Source organism: Oreochromis niloticus, linkage group LG19 (genome assembly GCF_001858045.2).
Source record: "Oreochromis niloticus isolate F11D_XX linkage group LG19, O_niloticus_UMD_NMBU, whole genome shotgun sequence".
NCBI lineage: Eukaryota > Metazoa > Chordata > Actinopteri > Cichliformes > Cichlidae > Oreochromis > Oreochromis niloticus.
Window position 1 is genome coordinate 30,458,976 of NC_031983.2, and position 20,378 is coordinate 30,479,353.

Below are 20,378 nucleotides of genomic sequence, written 5' to 3' on the forward strand. Positions count from 1 at the left end.
ACGTTAAAGTCCGTTTGGCTCGACACCACCGAACAGAGGCAGCAATATAACATAGCTAACATTAACAGTGCAGTGAATCCTGCTTGTGCCGTCATATTCAGGACTGCAAACCGAGCAGCATCACTGACTTTCAGCTTGTTGTGTTTGTGGATATATGACTGACTTTAATTATCCACAAAATCATCACATTCTCTGTAAGATTAAGGTCGACTATATATATATTTAGAAGTAGAGGCTTTAAAACTAAGTTACCGCTGAAAGTACAAACATCACTAATGTCACATAACTTTGCCGACATGTGGCCAACAGTAATGTTTTAATGTTCTTAAACATTCGCACATAAATAAGTGACATAATATTCAGTACTTGACAGTTCACTCTTCGGCTGCTCCCTTCTGCCGTATTTTGCGGCAAAATGATCCACATCCACCGCCGCGCTATGGATTGTGGGATATATGGGACCACGAAGCGTGCACCGGACCACGCTTGATATTTGGGGAAATCGACGGCGCATTTGGAGTATGCATTTGAAGTACACTTTGAATTGGGACAGCCGTCGTCGCGTGGCGGTGACGTAATCGCACTTGAAATGCGTACTTCAAGCATGCATACCCTGAATTGGGACACAGCCCTTATGTCCTTGCTAGCATTACAAAGGTCCTCCAGCCAGCTGCTAACATAACGGCCGTTTATCAATGCCCAAGTACGCGAGTACGTACTCGCGTGCTCGGTGAGTACGTACACGCCGAGAACGCGAGCACGGACTCGTTGGCCGTTTTTCAATTCTCAAGTACGCGAGCACGGACTCGTGATTTGTACAGTCGGAACACCAGCGTACGTGATGATGTCACAGGTCCGGAGTTTTTACTGCCGTCCCCTCTTAATGTAACTGTAAGTAACATGTTATGAAGCTTACCTTTAATCACAGCCAAACCGGTTTACTCAGGAACAAATAACACACTGAAATAAACCAAACATTAACATTTAGAAGTGATCTAAGTGACTTATATATCATTTTTAACCTCAGTAGTGAAACCTCTATTAATAAAAATAGTGTACATGTACATACGTGTACATACCTTAATAAAAACAAGCAGGTGAGATGTTAGAACGCTTTTATTTCTATTCTAGTGGACACTCAATACTATAGACAGCTGCTGGGGTTTCTTTAACCTCAGTAGTGAGAAGACCGCGAGCGGGGGGGGCGATGTGCCGGGAGTCCGCTGTTGAGTTTTGGACGCAATGCATTCTGGGATATATAGCTGTCCCAAGTCTACACCGATGCATGCTCGATAAAATGGGCGGATCGAGAACACATCCGGGACTTTTTCGCGTTCTCGGCGTGATGCGTACTTCGAATTGGAACAGTACTTGGTCTCCGACTGATGACGTATCACGAGTACACGAGAACGCAAGTACGCACAAGTACGCATATTGATAAACGCCCAACGTCGGCACTTTGCTAACAGATGCACAGCATGCTAACGCTAAGCTAGCTAAGAGCCCAGAGTGACGTCAAAGCTGAGTGTATGCAGACTCCAGCCCTGCAGCCAGAGCCTGAACATCAACAGGTAACAGACGTGTTTCTACAGCAGAATCACCATGACGACCGCTTTGAAGTGTCTTTGTGCTGGTTTTCATCTTTGCTTTGTGTTCACACCTAAATGCTAAGAGAAGGATGACCTGCGTCCTCGTCAGGGTCGGGATGTGTGCGGTGTGTGGGGCTCAACTTATATCGTTAAATGTTGATTATGAGACAATAAGTTTCAGGACATTTTACCGAGAAAGTAATGTAACGAGTGACTTTGTCCACCTAGCAATTAAGTAACAAAAAAGTAAGTGTAATACATTTAGTGATGAAAAATATGTAGTACAGTTCTTCTGTATATCCAAATTATTACCCATCGTATATTTACTGAGCTGAAATATAAGGTGCAACAGACGTTTTTACAGGATATCATATTTTTTATATTTAATTGTAAAAGTGTAAATGTGCAGTGTTTGTGTGGATTTTACTGACAAGTTTTTACTGTAAAGATGAAAAAAATCCCCTCTAAGCTGAGGGGACTTCCTGCTGAATCAGGTGACACATCTCCGTGGATTTGTGGTGAGCAGCACACCTGACCTCACAGGTAATCATGAATCTGATTTTAGTAGGAGGAAATATTGATTAGCAGATTTTTGCCTATAACTGTGGGTGTTAACGAGGGGATTTTAAAACACTGTGCTGGTTTAACAATGAGGAGCCTAATCTAGTCCTTACAAACACAGCAATATACACTGTGTGTGTGTGTGTGTGTGTGTGTGTTTATCCCCTGAAGCTACTGCTGTGTGTGTGTGTGTGTGTGTGTGTGTGTGTGTGTGTGTGTGTGCAGGTAAAGAGGCTCCCTGTGGGTTTGTGTGTGCTCTGGTCTTTCATGTCTGGCACATTTGTCATCCTGTTCCAAAGACCCGAGTATCGCACACACACACACACACACACACACACTCTGTACTGTACATAAGTAGGCTGAAGCTTGTTATTCCTCCTCTTTCTTACTCCCAATACACCACCAATACAACCTCTCCTCCCTTATACATTTCTCTCTCTCGGCTCATTCTTTTCTCCCCCCCCAACCCCACCCGCTCCTCTCCCTCGGTCCCAGCGAACAACAAGCCTTCACCTTCTCCCACGCTATCATCTCAAGTCCCCAAACACACAGATTGTCTTCCTCCCCCTCCTTTGGCTGCCTGGCGCTCACTTGCTTCCACTCTGCAGCAGCTGCACCTCTAACCTCAGCAGCCTCCCTCCATCCCTGCTGCAGCGCCGGGGTTCCCTTCGTTTTCTTTCACTCGGGAAGTTTTTTTCTTTTAAATTTACAGATGTATATGCGCTGCAGTCGGTGAATACATGATTTTAAAAAATGGCCTCTAAATAGTTCAAGCGCTTTTCATCTCAGGAGATGAATTTAAGACAGTATTTATGTTAAGTAGACTCTTCTTCAGTGGCTTCCATGTCTGAGAAGAAAACCTTGAACTTGAACAATGACTTGCAACATGACGAGTGTGATTATTAACCTTCACTTCTGCTTTTCAAGGCATTTCTGCTGAGCCTCGTATTAAATTCATCCTCAGCTGACAGAAAAAGTTCACTTATCTGCATCTTCCTAAAGTTTAGCACTAAAATCAGATGCATAGCTACGCTGCCTGCAGGATCCAGCAGAGGCCTCACCTGTTTAAATGCATTTTTAGGGGCGTGGTCTGTTTGATTGGCAGGTGCATGGTGGCACAGGCAGCTGTAGCTGCTAGCTGTCTGCTGCTGGAGCCGTGAGGTTATCATACTAGAAAGCTGACCTCCAGTTTTGGTGCACAGGGAAATTGTGGGATTTTGATTGGATGTTATTGATGATCATTGTGTGATGCTTCCTGACAGTCCCTGAATGAAGGCGATGCGGTTGGATTGAAGGACTGAGGAGCACTCAGTAAGTGTTATGCAGATAAAAGAAGTGGTGAGGTTGATGTTCTTAGATTTACTTGGTTAGGTTTGTGCACTGAAAGGGTCAGTTTTAGGGTCCTGGTACAAACTAGCACGTGGTTACTTTAATGCGCTAAAAGATACTTGGTGAGGTTGTGGTTTGAGTCCAAATCGCTCTCCACACTGATGAATGATGCTCGCCCGGCGTGTGGACGTGTGACGAGCTGGGAGCTGAAACCGTGCTGTCGCATGTCTTTAAACACAACCTTGTCATAATAACTCTCATTTGTGACAATATTAGATATGATGAAGTGCAGAAAAGTCAACCTGGGAGCCAGAGTGTTCCCGCGAGAGCTCATTAAAGTGACAGTCAGCGAGCATCAGTTATGCTGATGTCCAGTGACAAAGAGATTTATGAAAGTAAAGATACAAACTTGTATTACTCAGGGTGCACATTTTTCCCATGAACCTTTGCTCTGAGGCATTACGGTCTGAATTAAATCAAAGTGACGAGGGAATGAGCTTTGAGAGCGACGAGAGCGGCTCATTAAACAGCTGAAAACAAACACGCGCTCTGATTTGGTGGATTTTACAGTTTGTTGTACCTGCAGTGCTTCTTTGCATGAGCAAATGTTAGCAGTGGACTGTGGACATCCCACTAAGCCTTTCCTATCACTAACTACACCCACACGTCCCAGCTGACGGACACACATCTGTCCTGTGCCCGTTTTGCTTCAGCAACGTCAACTTTGGACAGAAAGTCTCTGTCCATTCAGTGAAGCACGTCACTTCATTATTAGACCCCCAATAATAAATGTGAGCTGTGGTTGGTTTGGGCCATCAGAAGCACTCGAACAGAAAGCGCTCACCTATTGGTTAATGACTTGTCAATCACAGGTCTTTAACCAATGAGTGCATCCTGTCTGAGCCTTAGCGTGGCCAAACTGCATGTTTTATTCAGTATCCTCGTATTCAGTACGAGGCCGAGCTCATACATTGGGACGGTCTGTGTCCTCCTCACACGCGTCCACAGACATCGCCCCCTGGTGTTCGTGAGAAGGATTGCAGGTTTAGGCGTCTGTCTAATATTTATGTCCATATTTATGACATCATACAGTTTGTTTCATCAGTGCATATGAAACAATTAGCAACATGTAGGCCAAGAAAAGCTGGTTTAGGTTAACATCAGGATACACATCGAGTTTTTAATGCGGGGCCTTCAGGGCAGCCGTTTGTATGATCATCTCTAATGTGATGAAATTGAACAGAAGTCAGTCCTTTGTGTTCAGCGTGTGCTGCTTTGTTTGGTGTCTCAGTCAGCCTGGCGTGGACGGCATGGACGGCCTTCAGGTGTCGTCCTACTTCCTGTTTCACAGCAGGAGATAAATCCCACTGTGGTCCCGTCTCAGTGCTCGAGGGTCACCTGAATTCTCAAACATACTCAGGCTCTGTTTGTGGCGCCGGCGCTGTTCTCTTCATCTGTGACACATTCTGAAGTGTTCACATCGTTAATTATGAGTTTTCATCATTTTCATGCAAAAAGAGTAAAAAAGTAAAATAAAGTTTGACTTTTGTAAGAACAGTTTCAGCTTTTTGTGCAGGTGTTTCCTGAGAGCAGGAGCTGAATTATAAAACTGACATTGAAATGAGTTTAAAATGGATTAAAAATATTTTATATGAAACAATTACTACAGAAGTAGAATAAATTTACTTATATTTAAAACTGATTTGAAGATTTTAAAAATTTTCTTTATTCAATTTTATTTATACAGCACCAAATCACAACATCAGTCTCCTCAAGGCGCTTTATAGTGTAAGGTCGACCCCACAATAATACATACAGAGAAAAACCCAACAATCATATGACCCCCTATGAGCAAGCACTTTGGCAACAGTGGGAAGGAAAAACTCCCTTTTAACAGGAAGAAACCTCCGACAGAACCAGGCTCAGGGAGGGGCGGGGCCATCTGGGTGAGAGAAGGAAGACGGGATAAAGACATGTTATTCCAGTTAGACCTCAATAAAAATCCATTTTAGAAATGCAGGTGTGATGTCAGCATGGTGACTGTGAGCGTGTACCTGTCTGATTCATGATGTCATCACTGTCTCCATCTTTATGACCTCAAACTGAATCTGAACCAACATCTGGTTTGCAGATGTGGAAGATTCAAAGATCCTGTGAAGAATCACTGCTAATCTTTCACTGACCCCATGGCTGAGTTATCCCTCATTATCGAATAATTACCAACAAATTACAATCCAGTCGACGCCTAAAAGGGAAACGTATCCCGTCACTGCTTCCTGTTTCCGTCTCCTGCCTTCGCTCGGTTTATTCGCGTGTTTGTTGGTTTATGGCGTTCTGGGTGCGACTCGCCCGTCTTCCCTCTGGTTCAGCGGATTTCTTGTTTGAACGAATCCTCGGTGCCGAGGCTCCGTGAGCAGCAGATTCACGGCAGGACTCAAACATCACAGCACAGAGACGCAGGGCTGCCGGGTCAGTGCCTCGGTCTGCCTGATAAAGGCTGCGTGCTGGAGTAATTGTGCCTGATTGGCATTAGCATAGCCAAATAAGAATTTGAATTTGGTAATATGGAACACCCCGGGGGCAGCGGCGGTCCCAGCCCCCTGAGTACTTATCGTGCCCTGCTGCGCTGCTGCAGGCAGAGAGCTTGTTGGTTGTGTAAAATGCTGCTGGATGCTTCTGATGTGTTTACTGTTGGAGCTTCATATATGCTCTGAATATTTATGTGCAAACACGAATGTATTTGGAAACGTTATTGCTCGTGTGCAGTGTCTGAGAGGCCCGATTCAGCCGCCCCACCGGGCCGAGCGAATGAATTAGCACCTCTTGTCCGGTAAGAAACGAAGCTAATTTATAATCTAATTATGACGATGTCTCAGGGATCAAATTAACATTGTGTGTGTTTGCATATCTGTGTAAATATGGAAATCAGCGTGTTGTTATTCCCACACATGAATGTCACCCTGGTTATTGTGCACTCCACACGGCTGCAGCTCGCCCGCTTCCATGCTCATTCATCTTCTTCTCCTCTCTTAATTCTGCTGCTCAGCCAGCCTCGGAGCCTGCCATGGGTGGAGGAGGAGGAGGAGGAGGAGGAGGAAGAGGAGGATTAATTAACGGCAAGCCAGCGATGAGGCAGAGACTTCCTGTAAGTTTGCTTCCTGTTTGTCTCCAGTCAGACGAGCAGTGAACCACGAGTGGAGCTCATTCCAGCGTTTTTAGGGCACAAATGTGTATCTGTGCTCCCCCTCTCCTCCTCCTCCTCCCCTCCCCCTCCCTCCATGTGTGCCCGTGCAGGGCCCGTGGGAAGCACTCGCTCTGGGAGCAGACCGTCTGCAGCCCTGAATAAATGTATGTGGGGGGGTAGAGAGAGTGTTGGAGGACATACATGCAGAGAGACGAGCTTTCAGCTTCCTTCAGTGATCCCTGCATCTCCTCCGAGCTTCCTCACACACACACACGCACGCACGCACGCAGGCACGCACGCACACACACACACACACACGCACGCACGCAGGCACGCACGCAGGCACGCACGCACGCACGCGCACACACACACGCACGCACGCAGGCACGCACACACACACGCACGCAGGCACGCACGCACACACACACACGCACGCACGCGCACACACACACGCACGCACGCGCACACACACACGCACGCACGCGCACACACACACGCACGCACGCAGGCACGCACACACGCACGCACGCAGGCACGCACGCACACACGCACACACGCACACTCCTTCAGGGTACACCAGCCGGCTCAGGCAGTCCTCTCTCTCCTTTGTTGTTTTTCTGTTGGTTGGTCTCAGCGACGGCGGAGCAGCGTGCGCCTCTATCGCCACCTCTGTGTGTGTGTGTGTGTGTGTGTGTGTGTGTGTGTGTGTGTGTGTGTGTGTGTGTGAGGAGTCTGCGAGGCGGCGTGTGAAGGATACCACTAGCAGCGCCCGGGTAAGTCAGCCTCTTCCTTCCGTGGTTTTTTTGAGCGTTTCTCTCCATCTCGCCTGGGATCCTCGCCTCTCTCCACCTCCTCTCCCTCTCCCGCCCTCCCTCTCTCTCTCTTATTGCTCTGCTCGCTCTCTCTCTCCCTCAGTGTCTCTCTCGGTCTGCGTTACGCCGTCTCCTCCCGACCGCGCTCTCGCCATACCTGCTTCTCTCTCTCTCTCTCTCTCTCTCTCTCTCCTCATTGGTGTGTCCTGATTCCTTTTTTTCCATCAGGCTCTGGGCCCCATTGGTCGTCTGCCTTCCAACCATTATCTCCACTCCTCCACCCCTCTGTCATCCTTTCTCGCTCTCCGCGCTCTCTCCACCTCCTTCCCTCATTGCCGGTCACATCTCTCAAGTCCTAAAAATGATTTGCATGCAGGAGGAGAGCGCAACTTTGCAGTGAGAGAAATAAAGGAGAGGCTGAAACCGGGAGAGCGGGAGGAAAAGTTTACTGAGAAGACTGCAGCTGGAAGGTAACTTCTGCCCGTTAACGGCTTCTCGTGCTTCTGCCGTGCCCGTAGACGTGGCGGTGTGATGTTGATCGGCTGCCCGGCACAGCGAGCGTTTCGACTGCTTCGGAACCTTGCGGTCGCTCCGGTGTCGTATCGTCGGGCTTTGTTTCTGTCATGTTGCTGCAGTCGGGCGGGCTGTTGTTGCGTCAGGTATCGTGAAGAAACTTGCATGCTTCACAAGTTTGTTGTGGAAGTTTGGTGCTGAATGCTGCTCTGCACACTCGTGCTGTGTTTGCTGGAAACATGTCTCATCTTTATGCTTCTGAATGCTGGATTATTGCAAGATTCCCTCCATGTTTCTGTTCCTCGAGTGCTTTGATTTGCACGCACATGTGCTGTCACTCTGATGTCTTCATGGATGAGGCTGAGCGAGCCAATCTGAAGTTCAGCTCAAACTTCAAGCACAGTCACATGCTGTCCCTTCGGTCGGCTCTTCCTCCTGATGCAGATGTTGTGTGTGTGTGTGTGTGTGTGTGCATGCACTCACACAGATGCACTGCAACACGTTTCATTCTGTCATGACAAACAAAGCTCTGCTGCTTTCACAGTGAGTGTTTGTGAGCGTCGCTCGGACACATCTGGAGAGGAGTCCAGACTGAGCCTGCGTCGTCTGAAACATCTGTGTTTTCAAAGTTAAAGTGTGTGCAGGCTGGGATAAATTCATTTATCGGCCGGTGTCAGTAGTTTAGCAGGTTTATCCTTTGTGTTCCTCCTCAAATCTGAGGTTTAGTTGAGTAAATCTGTGATTCAGAGATAAAGTGATGCCAACCTGAGAGACTCTAAATGAGTTGAGTGAAGATTTCTTTCTTTGTTTTCTGCACAAAATGGAACAAAAACGTAATAAATCCCCTAAAAAGCCCTGCGCAGTCTGTCAGTCCTGACTTTAGTGTGAAGTCATCTCAAACCTGTGAAACTGCTCTCACTGAAGCTCCTACAGTTACAGTAAGAAGTGCGTCTCTGAGCCGCTCGGCGAGCTGAGGTGAAGCCGTGTTCTCTGGGATGTTCCTGAAACGGCGGCAGGAAGGAGACGGCGTGTTTGTTAGAGCGAGAGCGCGTGGCTGATGTGCTTTGCTGAGCGAGCCGAGGACAGCGAGACAGCTGAATGTGATTAAATTATAGAGGGAAAGCACGCTACCTGGTCTGACTGAGACCAACACTGCGGGAACCCCCCTCCTCCCCCCTCCCATCTCCTCTGTGTGGTGTGAAAGTGAAAGAACCCAGGGAGGCTCGTCAGAGAGGAAGTCAGGTGTTGATGCTGAACGTGGACTCAGTGTAACGAGTCACGGCATCGACGAAGAGCCGGGTGGGGGTCTTTACTGCTCGGCAGCCTAATGAACGAGCAGGAAAAAGCCTCCCGGGGATCCCCTTCATGCAGCCGCCAGGGTGGGGGCTGGGGGTGTGGGGGCAGCTGCGTGCTAATATTAGCCTCCATGTTGAATGGCTGGATCCCACACGAACACGCAGGCTTAGCAGGACTGCGGCGTGCGGTAACACAGAGCATGACTGTGCACCGAGGCTGGAGTGCCCGTGTGGTCGCACGCTGACGTGCATTTAAAGACACGAGTGTAGGACGTGCACGAGTGTTCGATTGTTAGGCGTTTGGAAAATACTAAAAAAAAAATTAAAACCACTTTGGTTTCAGCATGTTATACCACCACTCACCACTAGGAGGCGGCGCCTCTCTCGAGGGGAGTGAGGCGGGACGTAAAGCCACAAGACCTCTAGTACAATCAGAGCTCTGCTCACTTCCTGTTCCACAGGGGGCGCTCTCGAGCTCGCTCTGTGGACGTTTATGACAGGAGAGCTCGAGACAGAAAAGATTCTATTTGCAGACATTTTGCAGGTTTCTATTGTAGTGAAAAACCCTTCGTATTCACTGCTGCTCACTGACGACGATGTCAGAGCGCCCCCTGTGGAGCTGTAACGATTCTGCGTGTCGGACAGTAAACCCGCGATCAGAGCTGCTCGTTAAAGGGAGGGTTAAAACCCAATCATTGACGGCGTGATCGATGGATTCAAGTGAAACGCGCTCTGGGGTTGAAGTTTAACCTCGAGTGTTTTTTAATTTGTCAGTTCATCTGTGACGCGCAGGTTTCTGCAGGTGTGTCCTACTGAGATAAATAAAAGTTTTCTCATACAGGAAGCAGAAATGAAATAGTGACACGTAAACGACGCAGATCATCTCTCTGTTATCATCTCGTCTTTTTTCTACGCTGAAACAAAGTCACAGAATAAGCAAAGTGAAAGTTTGGTGAACGACTCATCATGTGGCAGCGTTTCTGTGTGTTTGATGCTTTTATTGTTTCATATTATAAAACGATGTAAAGTGTATTTAAAGGCAGAGATGGATCAGCGGCGAGGGTCAGCTGACGGCTGCAGCACGAGCTGCTGCTGATGTGAGCGAGAGCAGAAAACGGCGTCCGAGGTTAAAAATGAAAAAAATTGAGTTCCCCGAGGCGAAGTTTGGAAAAACTGAAGTATTCTCGGTGATTCTCGTCTGTGAATCATTTCTGGGAGACGCAGTTTCACGGCGCACGTCTGCAGCACATCTGTTCCTTTAACATGAACGTGATTATGCAACACAAGCTGAAGATGACAGAATGATTCCTGTAGAAGAAAGTAATCCCTGCTGTGACGGCGCAGCGGTCAGTGTTCCACTCACTGTGGACCTGTGGACTCCCACACACACTCCTGTTTATAAAGTTTACAGCAAAAAAATCTGTTTTTTTAAATTCAGCTTACCATGAAAAACTAAACAGCTGATTTATTTCTTATTCAAATGTCAGTTTATCATTTAGTTCATCCTGAAGCTGATCGGGAGTGCTCTCATCATCATCATCATCATCATTAGTATTGTTGTTACAGGTGTTTGAGGTGCTGTAGTAGCTGCGTATCGGCATCCTTTGTTCTTCTCTCACGTTCTGCAGAGTTCATGTGTTTGTTTCTTCATAATTGAGATTTTTATGTGCAAACGATTAAATTATGGAACGCCTGCGTCCACACTCGGCAAAATCTGGGAGTGGAAATGATGTCGACCGTGCATGTGTATGAGTTTACAAGATGAAAGAGTGTGTGTACAAATCAGGTGACCCTGGTCTGCGCCGCCGGGGCTCTCGTTCCCCGGGATGAATCGCTGATTAGGCAGCGGCTGATCTCGGCTCAAACATTTCATCACGATGTGGATTTTTGGTCTTTTTCGAGTCTCGTTCGGATCATCCCGAGCTGGCGGTGCATGTCTTTGTGGGAATCAATGCGGTCTTCCAATCAGTCTCTGTGACGGGCTCGGGCAGAGGGGAGATGGATCGATTCGAGCCGACACGTCGTCGATGCCGACATCTACTCGGTGTAGGATGTGGCCGCTCCTGTGTCCTTCGCACACGCGCTCCTGTGGCGGCTGATTAATTATGCCGCTGCAACTTATTCACGAGTTGCAGCAGATACTGTAAAACATCAGCAGCGTTTCCAGGCTGGTGACGGGACGAGTGACACGAGCCAACAACAATTCATATCAAAGGTTATTATGATCACAAAGTCACCGCTCCAAGACCTGGAATCATCTCATTCCCTCCTCTGCTCCATCGTTTACATGCAAATCTTAGTGTTTTTGTGCATATCCCAAAAATCTACAGTTATACAGGAAAGAATGAATGAAACAAGGAGACATACAGAAAACTAAACAGGAAGAACACCGAGGGAAAGAGGAAGTACACAGGAAGGTTACAGAAGACGGTAATGGAGTGAACTGAAAAGAAGGAACTGACACAGAAAATGAGGAAAGAAGGAGGGAAGCAAAGAAAGGAAGCACGCAGGGAACAATGATATATGAGGGAGGAAAAAGAGGAAGGAAAGAAGGAAGAATGCTGTAGAAAGGAAGGAGGATTGGCATACAGGAAGGAAATGGGAAGGAGAACTATACAAGACAGAAGAAAGCTTATAGGAAGTAAGGTAGGACAGCAGGAAATAAGGACAAATGTAAATAGAAAAGAAGGAAGTATACAGACGAAAAGTAAGGAGGCGTGCAGGAAACAGGAAGAAGGCAGACATGTTTTGATAACGGAGGAAGTCGTTGAGGAAATGGGAGGTTTTGGATGTGTAATTAGAATATCAGGTAGAAGCAGTCGTGTAACTGTTAGCAGTCGTGTCAGGACTGAAGTCCGACAGCGAAAGGTTAAACCGCTTGTTAGTTGGTAAAAAATCGTATTACATGTGGCGGTTACCACCTGGATGTGGTCGTCCATCCCCCCGTGTGAAAAAGGTCCACAGAAAACAGAGTACAGGGAGTTTCAGTGTGGGTATCCCTCCAGAGACACACACACACACACCTTCGTGCCTTTCCTCGGGGAAAACGCGATCTATCTCCTGGCGGGCAGGCCAATTAAAAACCAATCAGGCTGCTTGGAGTGCGCTGGTAATGGGAAAGCCGAGGCAGTGAAGGAAGTACGGCTGATTAATGGACATTTTCACCTTGTGGCATAACAGCCTGCCACGGGCATCCATCACTTCGGGGGACGACGCTGGCCCCACACCTATCCACGACCGTCTGACGTGCTGTAAGAGATGTGCGAGCGTGCGACGGCGTGCCTGACGAGGCTGCGAGTGCGCTGCGTTAACCTGCCTGATCTGCAGGCCACGGCGGCGGCGTCACGGCTACAACTGCTTGTTTCCGTGTTCACACATCAGAGGACGTGCTGCTTGTGTTAAACGTGCATTTCTTACGTATTAGTTATAATAACGTGAGCCTTGCAGTGCTCGGTGCCGGCATGGTGAACAGCTGGAATCACTTCCAGTGTTTGTGTTGCTCTGGCGGGTCAGAACCGGACTTTCCCACTGGCAGCAGACACGCTAACGGCGGGTCAGGACGCTCTTACCGAGCACAAACACCGTGTTTGTGCCGTTGTGCGGCGGCGAGCATTCAAAAGGAAAGTATTAAACGGTGTGAGCCGAGCTGGTTCCATTTCGGGAGCCGCTGTGACCTACTTCACACAGCCCGGCAGCGAGCTGTAAATAAGGATTTTCATAACCTGCTTTGGCCTTTTCCCATTAGAGCCACGACGGTGCCTTGAAGAATATTACAAAGAGGTGAGGAGCAGCTGTTTAGAGCGCCGCTATGATATCATCAAAGCGCTGACCTCCAGACTGCTGGAGTCTTTGTCATGCAATTACAATTAGCTTTAGCACCACGTTTAGTGTCAGCGATAGGACGGGACGGAGGGGGCGGGAGTAATTGAATCTCTGTGTGCGCGGCTGCAGTTCAAAGTTGATGCCACTCGGTTTGTGTGTCTATCTGCCCGTTTTACCCGCCTCGCCGTGGAAACGCATTTCCCCGTGAAGTTGCATTTATTTCAGCTTCAGCTTAGTTTGCAGATCTTTTACAGTCGAATCAGCGGCCACGCTGGCACCTGTTGACATTTAGTTTCTCTCTAAACAATGAAACGATGAATCATTAAAGGAAATGTTTCAATCACAGCAACACCCGCCCCCTCGCTAATGACGCTGCTGCCAGAGCGTCATTACCGAAAAGTCAAGCAAGACGCCAGAGTCTTCGGGTCAGAGCGGTTACATCACTGCTGCGAGGGAGGCCGCATGTCAGGGGGAGGGTGGAAGGAACCAAGGAAGGAAGGAGACCAAAAGCACACAAACCAGAAAGGAAGGAAGGAAGTGTACATGAAGGCAGGGAAGTCAGGACGTCACACAGGAAGGAGACATATAGGAAGGAAACAAGGAAATAGGAAATATGAAGGAAGAACATATACAAAAAGAAGAGTTAGGCTTAAGGAAAGGAAAGAAGAAAGCATACATAAATAAAGAATGAAGGGAAGGACGTATGATACAATAACAAAGGAAGGAAATACATAGCTAGGGAAGAAAGGAAGTACGGATACTGAAGGGCATTAAGGAAAAAGGATATACGGAGGAAGGATTAAAGTATACAAACAAAAGAAATGAATGAAGAATACAGGAAGGAAGGAACAAAGGAAGTAAGGATGCATAGAGAAAAATATACAAAAAGGAAGGAAATAAAGAAGGCAGTGTGCATGAAGGAAGGGGAAAAGAAAGGGAGCATATGAAAAGGAGCGAAGGAAGGATGTACATAGAAAGAACATACAGAAGTAAAAGGAGGCAGGAAATGAAAAAAGGAAGAAAGGAAGGAGGAGAAGCTAAAAAAGGAAGTGTCAGGGCAGTCCATGGGAACGTGGCGAGATATTGGAAAATGATTACCAAACAGGCATCCATTATTCAGCAGGGCAATCAGGGAGGGCACGCGCTCCTTATTTATGCGAGCGCTGTAAATCAGATTTGTCGGTTTTGATCACTCTAAAATCTCCCAGTCACACACGGGCAATATTGGGTGAATATTACACTGTCTAATGGGTAATTGATGACGGCATGTGACACCGGTCGAGACGAATGGACGGCCTGCAGGAGCGAGGAGGAGGAGGAGGAGGAGGAGGGGAGGCAGGAGGTGTCGGGAGAGGAGCTGATTACTCAGAGTAGCTTTGCGGGAATAATTCGGGTTCACACGCCGCCGTGCTCCTGCTTCCTCTTTTTTCAAGTGTAAATGTAAATCAGGACGTGTGCGACTACGGACCAATAACCAATCAGCATCCAGGTCACAGCCCGCCTTCATCATCCTCACTTTGTTTTCTACATTTGAGGCACGATGTTCCCTTAACTGAGGATAAGTGATCTGTGGAGGTTTAGGAGGCAGGTGAAGGAAAGGAAATACATCTGTGACTGATTAAGGAAGGAAGGAAGTAAAGAGACAAGTATCAGGAAAAAAACTGAAGAAAGGATACATTAAGGAATGAAGGATGTATACAAAAAGGAAGGAAGTATAGAGAAACTGGGAAGGAAGCATGCAAAAGAAAGTAAAGAAGTAAACAGACGAGGGAAATGGAAGGATACAGCAAAGGAAGGATGGATACAGGGAGGAAAGAAGGAAATATAAAAGGACATAAGGAAGGAAGCTTTCAGGTAGGAAGGAATTATGGAAGGAGGGAAGCAAGGCAGGAAGTATAGAAGAAGAAAGGAAATATACAGGAAGTGAAGGAGATCCTGGAAGAAAGGAAATAATCACAGAGCAAAGAAATAAACAATCAAAGAAAGAAGAGAAGCTTGCAGGAAGGAAGAATAAAAGTCTGCAACAAAGGAAGGTATTAATAAGGATACAGGAGAAAGGAAGCATGTATGTATAATGTTAGGAAGAATAGAAGGATGGACAGCAAAAGACATACAAGATGACAGGAAGGACAGAAAGAAGGAAGGAAGGAACTAATGATGTGAGGAAGAAGGAAAAGGAAATGAGATGTACACAAAGGTTATGCAGGAAGCTAAGAAAGGAAGCAATGAAGGAAGGACAAAGAACGTATTAATGAAAAAGGTAATGAAGCAACAAAGGAAGGAGGCAAACAAGACAAAAAGTATACAGAAAGGAAGCAAGGAGGCATACAGGAGAAAGTAAGTGTGTACATGAAATATACAGAAAGGAAGAAGGAAAGGAAGGAAGAAGTATGCATTAAGGGAAGGAAGGAATTAAATATGCAGGAAGGAGGAAGGTAGAATGGATGCATGAAATAGGAAGGAGAGAAGGAAGCATGAAGGAAGAATGATGCTATTTTGTTGCTCAGATAAATGTTTAGCGTGTGTGTGTGTGTGTGTGTGTGTGTGCATGCAAATGTATTTGTGATTGATTCGTGCGTGCTGACTCCCTGGTGCTGCAGCGCGGCGGCGGGCGGACATGATGTGCTCTGAGTGGCGCGTCTCTGCGAGGGTGGCCTGACCTCTGCCTACAGCTGCGCTTCACAGGACAGCAGCAAATGAGAGGTGTCATGGCGTGACAGCAGCGCGGCCCTCTTTAGGACTGACGGCCCGTCTGACGCACACAAGCGCTCGCATGAGGACCGAATGTGCAGACCGGCGGTGGGGGAGGGGCACGCGTGCACACACACACATGCAAATATGCAACAGTTGGAACATAAGCAGACACGGGTGCATAAATATTGACGGTGCGGCGGAGTCCGGGGAACACGGCGCAGATCAATAGCTGTGTTTCGTGAACATGCAGCTTTTGTTTGGGGAAACAATGATTTGGCTTCAGTTGTGACCACTTAGCGCTCACGCCTCGCTCCGAAAGTCAAACTCCGACGCAGACGGGATTGTGTCAGGCAAACAAACAGAGCTCCGAGCTCGTCGGGCTAATCTGGGTTTGTGTCGTGCGCCTTTCAGCTGAATCAATCGCCTCGTTTGGAGTCCTGAAATTGTGTTTTTGTTGCTGGTTTTTGTGACGTGTTGTCACAGAGGCTCGGTTATCAATATATCAATCGCACAGAAACACGGAGCAATCTCAGCACCGAGTCATCGGGGTACGAACAGTTAGTCTGCCTCTGCTGCTGTAACTAAACTCACATATGTTCATATTTAATCTCACTGTTTCAGGGGAATAAAAGAAAAGATCAGAATAAGCCCCTCAGCTGTTTGTTCTTATTGCACGTGCCTCAACGCAAACCTGCAGTTCCTCTAATGTCCAGCAGGGCGTCAGTCGCCGTGTTAACAGCCTGATACAGAAAATGTTTTGGTCTCTATATATCATTTCCCCTTTCATAGCAGCTGTTTACACTGAATTAAGGCTTAAAGTGTACGTTATTAGGGGCGTGGCCTCTTTGACAGGTGCCGACACAGGCGGCTGTAGCTGCTAGCCGTCTGCTCACTTCACCTGAGCGCGACCTCTGGGCCGTGTTTGTGCTGTTGGAGCATTTTTAATGATCATCTGACCAATAGCATGGCTGCTGTGAGGTCACTGTACTAACAGACTGCCCAAGAAGGCGGAGCTCCAGTTTGCTGAGTGAAATTTGAGGATTTTAATTGGATGTTATTAAGCACTAATTAGCAGGTACCTGCGTCTGTCCACAAAGCGTCTGTCTTTCAAACTACAAGCCGAGTCAAACTCTGAATGTCCCCATAAAACAAAGTGTCTGTGACACACGCTCACTACGAGGCCGTGCGAGAAATATTACAGGAAATTTTCAGTGGTGAACAATGTCTTCAGTTGGAGTCGATGGCGTCTGTGGGCACGGCGTTATGACCCCGCTCACTTCTGGCTCCACAGACACGACACGCCTCGGTGCCAAAATCAGGTGGTCAAAGGGTTTGCTGTAGTGTCTGCCATCTTTTATATACAGGCTGTGAGTGTAGGTGTGAATCAGTGTGTTAGCAGACGAGGCGCCGCTCCTCAAACTAAACTAGGGCATATCCACCTGCCACCTGCAGGCCTCCCCAGACACAACCCCCTGAAACCGCTGACGAGGCACCGCTGGGCCTTCCTCCTGACACACACACACACACACACACACAGTTCCTCCTCATGTCCTTCCTCTGCTCCTCCTGTCATTCCCTTTATCTCTCCCTCTCCCCGTCTCTCCTCTGGCTGCACTGCATCTCTGCTCATTGTTATCGGTCTCTGTAACAGGATTTTCTCCGTCCTGCCGGATGATTAGTTCAAATATAACTCTGAAGGGGTGTGATGGGGGTGGGGGGGAATTTTGCCTTCATTTCTTCATCTCAGTTCAGTGGTTAACGAGGGGGATGGATCACATATTTACTGCTAACAAGGGGGATGCCATCGTTTCTCATTCTCCCTCACCGAGTGCGCCCCACAGTCCCATGCATAATAAATCAGAGCGTGTGTGCCGGCGCCGGCCTCTGCATACAGACAGGAGTCACGGCGTGTAGTGTGATCTGCTACAAAACGCAGGAGGAACGTGAAGCCGCGGCGCGTTCGGGTCGTCGCCGGGTCTCGGCTAAAACGCTCCCGTTCGCTTTGCCTCTGTTAAGCTCCTGCGTCCGCCCGCCCTGGATAAATACCGCTACGCGCATCACTCCTTTAGTCTTAACCCCTCGCCACCGCCGCACAAGAAGCCGCTGCCCCGCTCCTGTAAGTGACCTAATTTTCCTGCTCGGCCCAGCGTTTTCCGATGTGAGCCGTTCCAAAATAGCTTGGCTACAGCAAAGCGTGGCAAACTCATTTCCATCTTGCATAACAGAGACCAAACATCCCCCCACCCTCCCTCCTTCCTGGGCTCAGTGGCGAGATGGCACACTCTCTCACAGGCTGCATCTCAGCTTCCCACCTCAGTGCATGAGGACGATGGTGATATTATCATTTTCACTTATTCATCCCAGTGTTTGTGCTTTATGTCCTGACTGTAGGGCCGATTCGGCCCATCACATTATTTAGAGACACGGTGCAGGTTCAGTCCAGGATATGTGACGCCGTGCTAAAAGGCATCAGGAGGACATATTTCAGGCACAGCTGATTCTGTGACCCGCGCTATGTCCCATCAAAATAACCATTCAGATGCTATTAAAAGCCCTCTGCGCCACAAACCCGGTGTAATATCACAGCACGGCGGCATTACGGAGCAGTATAACATGCAGCAGGGCCGTATCTCCTCGCTGTCATTGAATCGGCTTTGGATGGAGATAATGAGGAGTGGGGGGGCTGAGAGAGGAATCATTATTTTACCCATGGCAGCGGCGCTTCTTAACAGGGTCTGTAGGGCGCCTTCACAAAGCTAATGTAGAGAAATGGAAACAGATGGAAAGCATGATTATTTGATCTGCCTAGACCGCTCAGAGGCAACAGAGTGGGCTGTATACGTCTGCGTGTGTGTGTGTGTGTGTGTGTGCAGTGACTGACGTGCGTTAATGTGCCCGGGTGTGGGTGGCTATTGTTTGCGTGTGTTTTGCGGTCCATCTGTTGCCGTGTTTTTGAATGCGGCGCGCGTGCTTCTGAGTGCGTTCGCGTACTCCTGGAGTAAGAATAAGATTGTTTCACGCTGCAAACATATGGCCTCTAATTAGGAGTGAGCAATGAGCAGTGATACAGGTAGGACTGCACGCAGGTGTCTGCGTTGTGTGCTGAAGGCTGTGCGAGGGAGCTTCGTACCTGCGGCAGACTTTCTGCATAATGCACCATCTCACCTCCACATCTTTAACACTCACGTTACCTATAAAAGTGTAACTGCGGCGACGCTGCGGAGGATTTATTCTTCACTTTGGAAACAGGAGAAAAAGTTAGCATCAACCTTCGGAGCTGAAAAATGAAGCTGCAGTTCCTCTGACGTCCAGCAGGTGCTCCAGTTAAAATAAACGTGTTTGCAGCCTGATGCAAAAACTGGTTTTCCACCTTCATAACAGCTGTTTAAGTTTGTATTGTTAGGGGCGTGGCCTCTGTGACCGACAGGCGGATGATGACACAGGCGGCTGTAGCTGCTAGCTGGACCTCTGGACGTGTTTGTGCTGTTTCAGAGCATTTTAAGTACATTTGAATGTAATTACTGACCAATAATATCGCTGCTGATTTGATGTGGATGTTTCTGAGCACTAGTTAGCAGGTATGTGCATCTGCGTGATGCTCTCATACAGTCACTTGTGGCTGCACGCGCTGAGGATAGCAGCAACAGTGAGGCTAAAATGACACCTTACAGCCTTTGACAAAAAGCCACAGAGTCTGTTTTGGGAGGTGGAGGTGGTGCCGGTAGCATGAGTCAAATGTACCTGGGAGAGGGAGGTTTTAGTCTCCTGAGGGATCATTATTAATATTATTATCATTATTATTATTATGTTTGCATCATGTTTCTGCTTAATTCTATTTTCAGTCAGTTTTTAGTTCCTCGGTGTTCGAGGCTCCAAGCTGCTCTGTCAGGAAACAGGTCGTGGCTCTGGCTCGAGCTCCAAACGTGGAGCCTTCATCCTAATAATGCTCCATTTGTATGTAGCCGTGACACATTTAGCTGCAAACGCACTCGGGCTGATCTGTTCCCTCCTGCACGGACGTGCTTCACACCGTCGGTACACGCATGTAGAGAGAGATCATTGTCAGAAAGCCCATCCCCACTGTGAAAAACACACGGCTCTATACGCGCTGTGCAGCCCACACACGATACAGAGAATTAGCCAGGCTGTGTGTTACTCTATCGATCCGAGCCGTCTCCATGCCTCTCCGCTCTCGATTCAGCTGCAGTAGCATGGCGGCGTGTTAGCGCTGCACCGATTGGCCTTGGCGTGCTTCAGCCTACTGTATGCACGCAGATAAAGCCACGAACACACACACGACAGGGCGCACACGCTCCCTTTGTCACAGAATGGGGTACATTATCGCATGAGGTTCCCTGTCAGGCGAGGGGTTGGAGGACGAGGCTGGCTCGTGTGTGCGTGCGTGACTGGCGGGCCACACCTGTCAGCAGCGCTCCATAGGCTGGCTGCTGATGCTATCTGACAGCCCGGCCGCCACGAGGATGTGTGTGTGTGTGTGTGCCGTGACCGTTTGGATGAGTCACTGTTGTGCCTCTGCTGCTATGTTCCCCAGAGGACCCTCTAGTGTCTGACTGGTGGT

The 20,378-nt window shown here is 48.1% G+C and overlaps 1 protein-coding gene across 17 annotated transcripts in view; it reads left to right on the plus strand.

Moving 5' to 3' along the window:
* Positions 1–20,378, plus strand: part of myt1lb (myelin transcription factor 1-like, b) — a 126,873-nt gene that overhangs the window by 13,514 nt on the left and 92,981 nt on the right. For 3 of the 17 annotated variants that reach the window (XM_025900950.1, XM_025900949.1, XM_025900951.1), the window contains exon 1: positions 7,613–7,945. The exons of 1 other annotated variant lie outside the window; for it this stretch is intronic. The gene's annotated coding sequence lies outside the window, so the exon portion shown is untranslated. Of the gene's footprint in view, positions 1–1,435; positions 1,572–7,217; positions 7,437–7,604; positions 7,946–7,971; positions 8,135–20,378 lie in introns of those variants that run through there. 13 more of the 17 variants (XM_025900945.1, XM_025900946.1, XM_019348501.2 and 10 more) reach the window with 12 other exon arrangements.